The sequence below is a fragment of the Tamandua tetradactyla genome, chromosome 9 (assembly GCF_023851605.1).
Source record: "Tamandua tetradactyla isolate mTamTet1 chromosome 9, mTamTet1.pri, whole genome shotgun sequence".
Classification (NCBI taxonomy): Eukaryota; Metazoa; Chordata; class Mammalia; order Pilosa; family Myrmecophagidae; genus Tamandua; species Tamandua tetradactyla.
Genome location: NC_135335.1, coordinates 96,297,943 through 96,305,538, shown reverse-complemented (window position 1 = coordinate 96,305,538; position 7,596 = coordinate 96,297,943). Strand labels below are relative to the sequence as shown.

The window sequence follows — 7,596 nt, the reverse complement described above, 5'->3', positions numbered from 1 at the left end:
GCTATCAAAGGACAACGTGATCCCAATATACCAAGTGCTCTTTTTCTGTTTGGAAATTTTGCACAGAGCCTGAAAGATGAAAATGAAATTAAGAAAAAAAAAAGGCTACATGGTAAAAACCAAACAAAAAACACTTGTGACTTCTTAAATAAAAGGGAAAGTGAATTTTGCCATGTATGGTTGCATTTTTATTGTCCTTCCTCCAGTTTCCCTTCATTCAGCCAGTACTCTGTTATATGGTTTCTTAAGCAAATAAAGCTCATACTCTCTCTTCTTTTTTTTAATGGTGCATTCTGGTTTTTATTTTAAAAGGGACTTAATTAAATATTTTGATTCCTCACTACTTGACAACTACATTTTCTTCCTCAGTACTGTATGGCACTGAGGTGAAAAGAGCTCTCATAGTTCTCTACCTCCCTTTCACAGAGTTCTTGTTCAAACCTCACCTCCATGAAAATGTGAGAGTTGTAAGATGGAAGTTCTGTTCAAGGCGAGAAGATTCCAACCTCAAACATTTCACTGTGTCAACTTAGGTCATAGCACCTGTTCCATCCTTCTGTAGTGAATTATCATTGAAAACAAATGAGTTCAGTAGTACCCTCACTGTCATCATTACTGATTTTTATATCCAAGTACATGCATACAACACATTTGTACAGATAAAGTAGAGGTAGTCTCTGATTCTGAGTTTGGAATTAGTTTTTCCTTTGGCTATTGCTTCGATATCGACGAGCTAATTTCTTTTTCAGAGCTTCTGCAATGAGGGCTGCAGGGTCAATAGGATCCACCAGTTTGGGATTTACATTTTTTTTTTTTTTAGCTTTTTTATTGTATAGTATAACATATATACAAAGTAAAGAAATAAAGAAGCAACAGTTTTCAAAGTACTCCTCACCAAGTAGTTACAGGACAGATCCCAGAGTTTGTCATGGGTTACCATATGATCCTTTCAAATTTTTCCTTCAAGCTGCTCCAGAATATATATAGGAGGCTAGAAGGCTTAAATATATATTTTTTTGTCACCACGATTGACTTTTTTTTTTCTTTTTTTTGTGAAGAACAACATATATACAAAAAACACTAAATTTCAAAGCACAGCACCACATTTAGTTGTAAGATATATTTCAGAGTTTGACATGGGTTGCAATTCCACAATTTTAGGTTTTTACTTCTATCTGCTCTAAGATACTAGAGACTAAAGAGACATCAATTTAATAACTCAGCATTCATATCCATTTGTTAAATTCTGTCTTCGTTGTATAACTCCACCATCACCTTTGATCTTTCCATTCCTCTCTTTAGGGGGGTTTGCATATTGAAAGGGTCTATCACTAATGTGGGGTAGGGAGATGGAACTAGCTGCTGTTCTGAAGAGGCTGAGCTTTCTAGGTATCGGGACTTATCCGAGCAGGGAGCCATCTGGAAGTTGTAGGTTTCTGGAAAGTTACTCTAGTGCGTGGAACCCTCGTGGAATCTTATATGTTGTCCTAAGTGTTCTTTAGGATTGGCTAGAATGGTCTTGGTTGGGGCATGGCAGGTTATGATAGGTAGCAAGGTCTAATTGAAACTTGCATAACAGCAACCTCCAAAGTGCCTCTTGACTCTATTTGAGCTCTCTCTGCCACTGATATCTTATTAGTTACACTTCTTTTCCCTGTTTTGGTTAGGATGGAATTGTTGATCTCATGGTGCCAGGTCTGGATTCACCCCTTGGAGTCATCCCCCATGTTTCCAGGGAGACTTTCACTCCTGGATATCATGTCCCATGTAGGGGGGAGGACAATGATTACTCTTGCAGAATTGGGGTTAGAGAAACTGAGGCCACATCTGAGCAACAACAGAGGTTCTCCAGAAGCAACTCTTAAACATGCCATAGGTAGTCTAAGCTTCTTCGCTACCTACATAAGCTTCACAAGAGTAAGCCTCCGGATCAAGGGAATGGCCTATTGATTTGGGTGTCCCTAAAGTTTAACACAGTATCAGGGAATTCCCTTTTGGTAAGGTTTAATAGTTCCATATTATTTCTCCCAAGTCTCAAGGGATTTTGCCAATACTTTTTGATTATCTGCTTAACATATTCTAGGCTGTATCCAGGCATTACAATAATCTATACAGTATTACAGGACCTCTTTCTTATTCTGGGCTCCCTGTGTTTCAATTGTTCAAATGAACTATATAGATAGATTGAGTTAGATTATGCATTACAAAATATTTCAACTCCAGACAAATAAACCTTTCTTCCTTTGGTTTCAAAGAGTATATGTGGTTATAAAATATAGACACTGTCTTTCTTACTCCTGTGTTCTGAATTAGTTCATTCTTATCTTTAAATATCAGGTTATATATATAAACAGCCTCTCGAAATCCATAAATAAGAATCACCACTCTGGACTTAATGTATCTACTCTAAAAGCTTACAATCTAGGCCCCTATTTTCTTATAAGCATTTTCTAAAGGTGACCATATCATAGTTCTTTTGTTCCTGGCTTATTTTGCTTCACCAAATGTCCTACATGTTCATTCACATCATTGCATGCCTCACAATATTGTTCCTTTTGGTAGCAGCACAACCTTCGTTCATAAGTATACACCATTGTTCACCAATGTACTCCTCAGTCAGTGCATCCTTCAGCCACCTGCTTTTATCAGGCATCATGTATCGTGCCCAAAGTCCACAGTCCATCAATAGTCTCAATTTAAGATAATTTCATTGTTCCCGTATTCTAGTTTGCTAGCTGCCGGTATGCAATATACCAGAAAGGGGAATTTAATAAGTTGCTAGTTTACAGTTCTAAAGCCAAGAAAATGTCCCAATTAAAGCAAGTCTATAGAAATGTCCAATCTAAGGCATCCAAGGAAAGATACCTTGATTCAAGAAGGCCGATGATGTTCAGGGTTTCTCTCTCAAGTGAGAAGGACACATGGCGAACATAGTCAGAGTTCCTCTCTCATCTGGTAGGGCACATGGCGAACATGGTCAGGGTTTCTTTCTCATCTTGAAAGGCACATGGCAAACACGATGCCATCTGGCTAGCTTTCTCTCTTGGCTTCCTGATTCATGAAGGACCCTGGGAGATATTTTCCTTTTTCATCTCCAAAGGTCGCTGGCTGGTAGACTCTCTGCTTCTCGTGGCTATGTCATTCTGCTCTCTCAGAATCTCTTTTTCTCCGAAATATTTCCTCTTTTACAGGATTTCAGTAAACTAATCAAGACCCACCCAAATGGGTGGAGACATATATCCACCTGATCCAGCTTAGCACCCACTCTTGATTGAGTCACATCTCCGGGGCGATGATCTAATCACAGATTCAAGCATACAGTACTGAATAGGGATTAGAAGAAATGGCTGCCTTTACAAAATTGGATTAGGATTAAAACATGGTTTTTCTAGGGTACATACATCCTTTCAAACCAGCACACCAAGAGAAACAACCAATAGACACACCCTTGCCAAATAGGAAATCTAACCCGCCTTCCCTTAAGTCTTGTCCCTCCCCCCATTATTTACCTCTGCTGTTGCTGTGGTAGTGCTGATGTTTTCCTTTTGAACAGAGCCCATAGCATGCAAGAGCGGTTTTCCCCCTTGGGCTTTACATCTTGCTTTGACCTTTTAATACACTGAAGTTTTACACTGTTCAGATCTTTAAGGATTTCTAGTACATTTGGTACGCCAGGTTTTTGGACTGGTCTTAACCAAAGTCCTTCCAGCATTGGCTTTTTTCTCTCTTTGTTCTTTAATCAGATCAAGAGCAGATGTACTTTGGTGGAACCCTGTGCAGGAGAGCAGGTGGCAGTTGTGATGGCTGAGGTGGAGGTGGAGGGACGGAGGGCAGTGCTGTATTAACAGATGTGGTAGACTCTAAGTCACCTGCTATGAGATTCTACTGCTCTTGCAGGGTCATAGTTTCGGCAACCTGAGCTCTGAGAGTGTCAAGTTCATTTTCAAGAGCACTCATCTTCTGTAGTGCTTCCTTATTTGCCAGTGTTGTAGTTCTCAGATGAGGCTCTTCTTGAGACAGATTTGGTAAGAAAACCTGCCTACTTGGGGATTTCTCAAAGAAAGGAAAGTCTTCCTGAAGGGTTGTCTTGACCTGACCTCTGTTCTTAATTTTGGTGAACACTCTCCATCTTCTTTGGTTACACATCCAACTTCAGCAAAAGATGCCATTGCAGTTTTTCCTTGGTGGCTGGGACTCCCTACTGTTGTGTGGTGGGTAAGCTGAAACTGAACTCTTTGACACTAAATCAGAGACAAATTAGTACCAATTTTCCTTGTGATACTTTGAAATGAATCATATGGCTTCCCAGACCAAAGTATCGATTGCAGGCTTACTCCAATTTATTGAAAAAATGTCCTAATTAGGCACTTAATCCAGTCAAGCATTTAGATGGTACAACTCCTCAAATTTGCATTTGAAGTCAAGCATTTAGATGGTACAGCTTCTCAAATTTGCATTTGAAGTACTTCGGGTATACATAGCAGCACATGGTCCAAAAAGCACACCAGGCTATGTGGCAGCTGGCTACTTCCTCAGCTTCACTGGCCACCAGCTTGCCTGCCACCATATTCTCTCTTAAGGTAGTTGGGAAAACATTTTGAAATAGGAATTTTTAAGAGTTTAAGATCACAGAATGAAAACACTTTGGTTATTAATTTTTCTGTCTATCTGCATCAATTGATATTCTCCAAAGAAGTAGCTCTTTAAAAATGCAGTTTTAAAGTTCTTACTATAAAGTAAATTTATGTTTATCTCCAAATGGCAAATTTTATACTAAAATTGGTTGTGATGGGTTTTGAAATCTTGTTTTAATTAGGTAAAATGGATACATATTGAAAGTGAAGAAGTCTCTTAACAAAATTCCATACATCATATCAAGATAACAATGGCTAGAAGCAGACAACTTCTTGTAGTTCACTTGATTTTAGGTAAGTAGGCCTCTTCTCCAATCCCTGGATTAGTCATGATTTTGAATTTTTCAGGGTAAACCTTTTATCCTTCACTAGCGATTGATTTAATGATTGGAAAATGACCCTGTTATGGCCAATGAAATGTAAGGCGAAGTCTCCTGGAGGCAGGGGAGGGAAGACTTCTGGAAATGTTTTAATTTCCTGATAGCAAAGGCAGTTATGGATTTCTCCCTATCCCCACTTCTTCCAACCTTATACAAGGTTGTAATGTCTGAAGTTGCAGTGGCCTTATTTCGACTAGGAGGCAGCAAATGTGAGGATGAAAAGTCAACAGGCTTAGGACTGGTGTATTTCTCTAGAGAAACAGCACCAATAGGAGATTTCTATAAATATGAGATTTTTAAAGGTGTCTCAGGCAACCACTGAAGAAGCCAAAATCCATAGGGTGAGCTGTGAAGCTGGCAACTCCAACGAAGGGTCTCAATGAATTTCACAGGAGGGGCTCCCTCGCTGAAGAAAAAGAATTCCCTCTTCTCCCTTAAAAAGGTCTTCAACTGTTTGGATTATCTCATTTGTGGCAGGCGCTCCTTTAGTTGATAGTAGATATAATTGGCCACAGTTGGGATCAACTGACTGATGATTTCATAAACCAGCTTCTGGGTCATATGGTAAATTCATGTTTTATTTTGTAAGAAACTGCCAAACTGTATTTTAGAGTGGCTATCTCATTTGGCGTTTCAACCAGCAATGTATGAGCTCCAAGTAGTTTCACATCCACACCAGCACTTGATATCACCAGTATGTTTTATTTTTTATTTTAGCCATTGCAGCATATTTGTGGGAACATCTCATCACGGCTTTACTATGCATTTCCCTAATAGCCAATGATGTTAAATATCTATTCATGTGCTACTTTGGCTTTTGTATATTGTCATTGATGAAATGATGTTTACGCTTTTGCCTATTTTTAAATTGGATTGTTTCTTTTCTTATGCCTGAATTTTAAGGGTTCTTTACATATTATAGATACAAAGATTTGATCAGATATGTAGTTTGGAAATATTTTTTCCTAGTATATAGTCTGGCTTTTCATCTCCTAGTGTCTGTAATTTTGACATATTCCAACTTAATTTTTCCTTTTATAGATCATGTCATGTTTGGTGTTTTGTTTAATAACTCTTTACTATCCGCTGGCATGAATATTCTATATTTTCTTCAGGACATTCTATGGTTTTATACTTTTACGTTTAGATCCATTTTGAGTTAGTTTTTGTAGAAGGTGTGAGGTTAACATTGAGGTTTATGTTTTTGAATTTAAATGTCTATCTGTTATAACACCATTTGTTGGAAAGACTGTCTTCCATTGCACCTTGGTCAAAAATCAATTCTTCATCTCTTTATTGGGCTATTTCTGGACTCACTATTCTGTTCCACTGAAGAGTTTGTACTTTCTCCAAGATTACGCTTTCTTGGCTACTATGGCTTTATAGTAAGTCTTAAAATCAAGTATATTATTCCTCCAATTTTATTCTTTTTAACTTTTCAAAATTGTTTTTGCTATTCTAGTTCCCTTGCCTTTCCATATATTTTTATATTTTAGAATCACTTTTTCTTTACTTACAAAAGATCCTGCTGGAATTTCTATTGGAATTTTGTTAAATCTGACAATAAACTTGGGTTGAATTAATAACTTGCACCAGGTTTTGAATCCCTAATCACCACATAGCTCTTCATTTATGACATATTTAATTTTTCCATGAGTGTTTTACAGTTTTCAACATTCAGATTTATATATCAAATCTGATTAATAATTTCATATTAAAGCCATTGTAAATAGTGTTGTTTTTTATTTTAGTTTAGTTTCCAGTTGTTAATTCTTGGTATATGGAAATATTACTGGTACATGTTGTCCTTGTATCTTGAGGTCTTATGCAGCTCCTATTTATTTCTACAAGTTTTTTTAAATGAATTTCTTTGGCTTTTTTTAGCAGACAAATGTTATCTATAAATCGGGAGACTTTTTCTTCCTTTCAAATCAGTATGCCTCTTGTAGATGTTCCTTGCCTTACTGTACTAATTCAGATCTCCAGTTTGATGTTGAACAGAGGAGTGAGCCTCATTGTCTCATCTACAATATCAGGTTTTACCTTTAAGTAAGATATTATCTGTAACATTTTTTCTAGATACATTTTCTGAGGTTGAAGAATTTCTCTCCTACTTTGAATTTGCTGAGAGGTTTTTTCTTTTAATCAGGAATAGATTTTGAATTGTGTCAATGCTTTTACTGCATTAAATGATATCATAATATATTTTTTTCTTTAGATGCTTAATATGGTGGATTACATTGATTGATTTTCAAATACTGAATTAGCACTACATTCTAGGGATAATTCTCTACTTAGTTGTGGTGTACTGTTCTCCTTATGGATTGTTATATCTAATTTACTCCTACTTCGGTGAGATTTTTGTGATTATTCAGGAGTAATATTGGTCTGCAGTTGTCTTTTCTTATTCTATCTTTGTTCTGTTTAGGTTCAAGCTATTGCTGACCACAAAAATGAGCGAGCAGTGTTTTCTACTTTTCTGGAAGCTGTGTAATAGAATTTTTGTTATTTCTTCCTTAAATGTAATCATCAGTGAAACTATCCAGGAGTGAGGATTTCATTTCCAGAAGGTTTTGACCTAT

At 37.1% G+C, this 7,596-nt stretch overlaps 1 pseudogene; it reads right to left on the bottom strand.

Moving 5' to 3' along the window:
• Nucleotides 1-612: 612 nt before the first annotated feature.
• LOC143645762 (mitochondrial fission regulator 1 pseudogene) lies at nucleotides 613-4,385 on the bottom strand (annotated as a pseudogene).
• Between the last annotated feature and the right edge of the window lie 3,211 nt (nucleotides 4,386-7,596).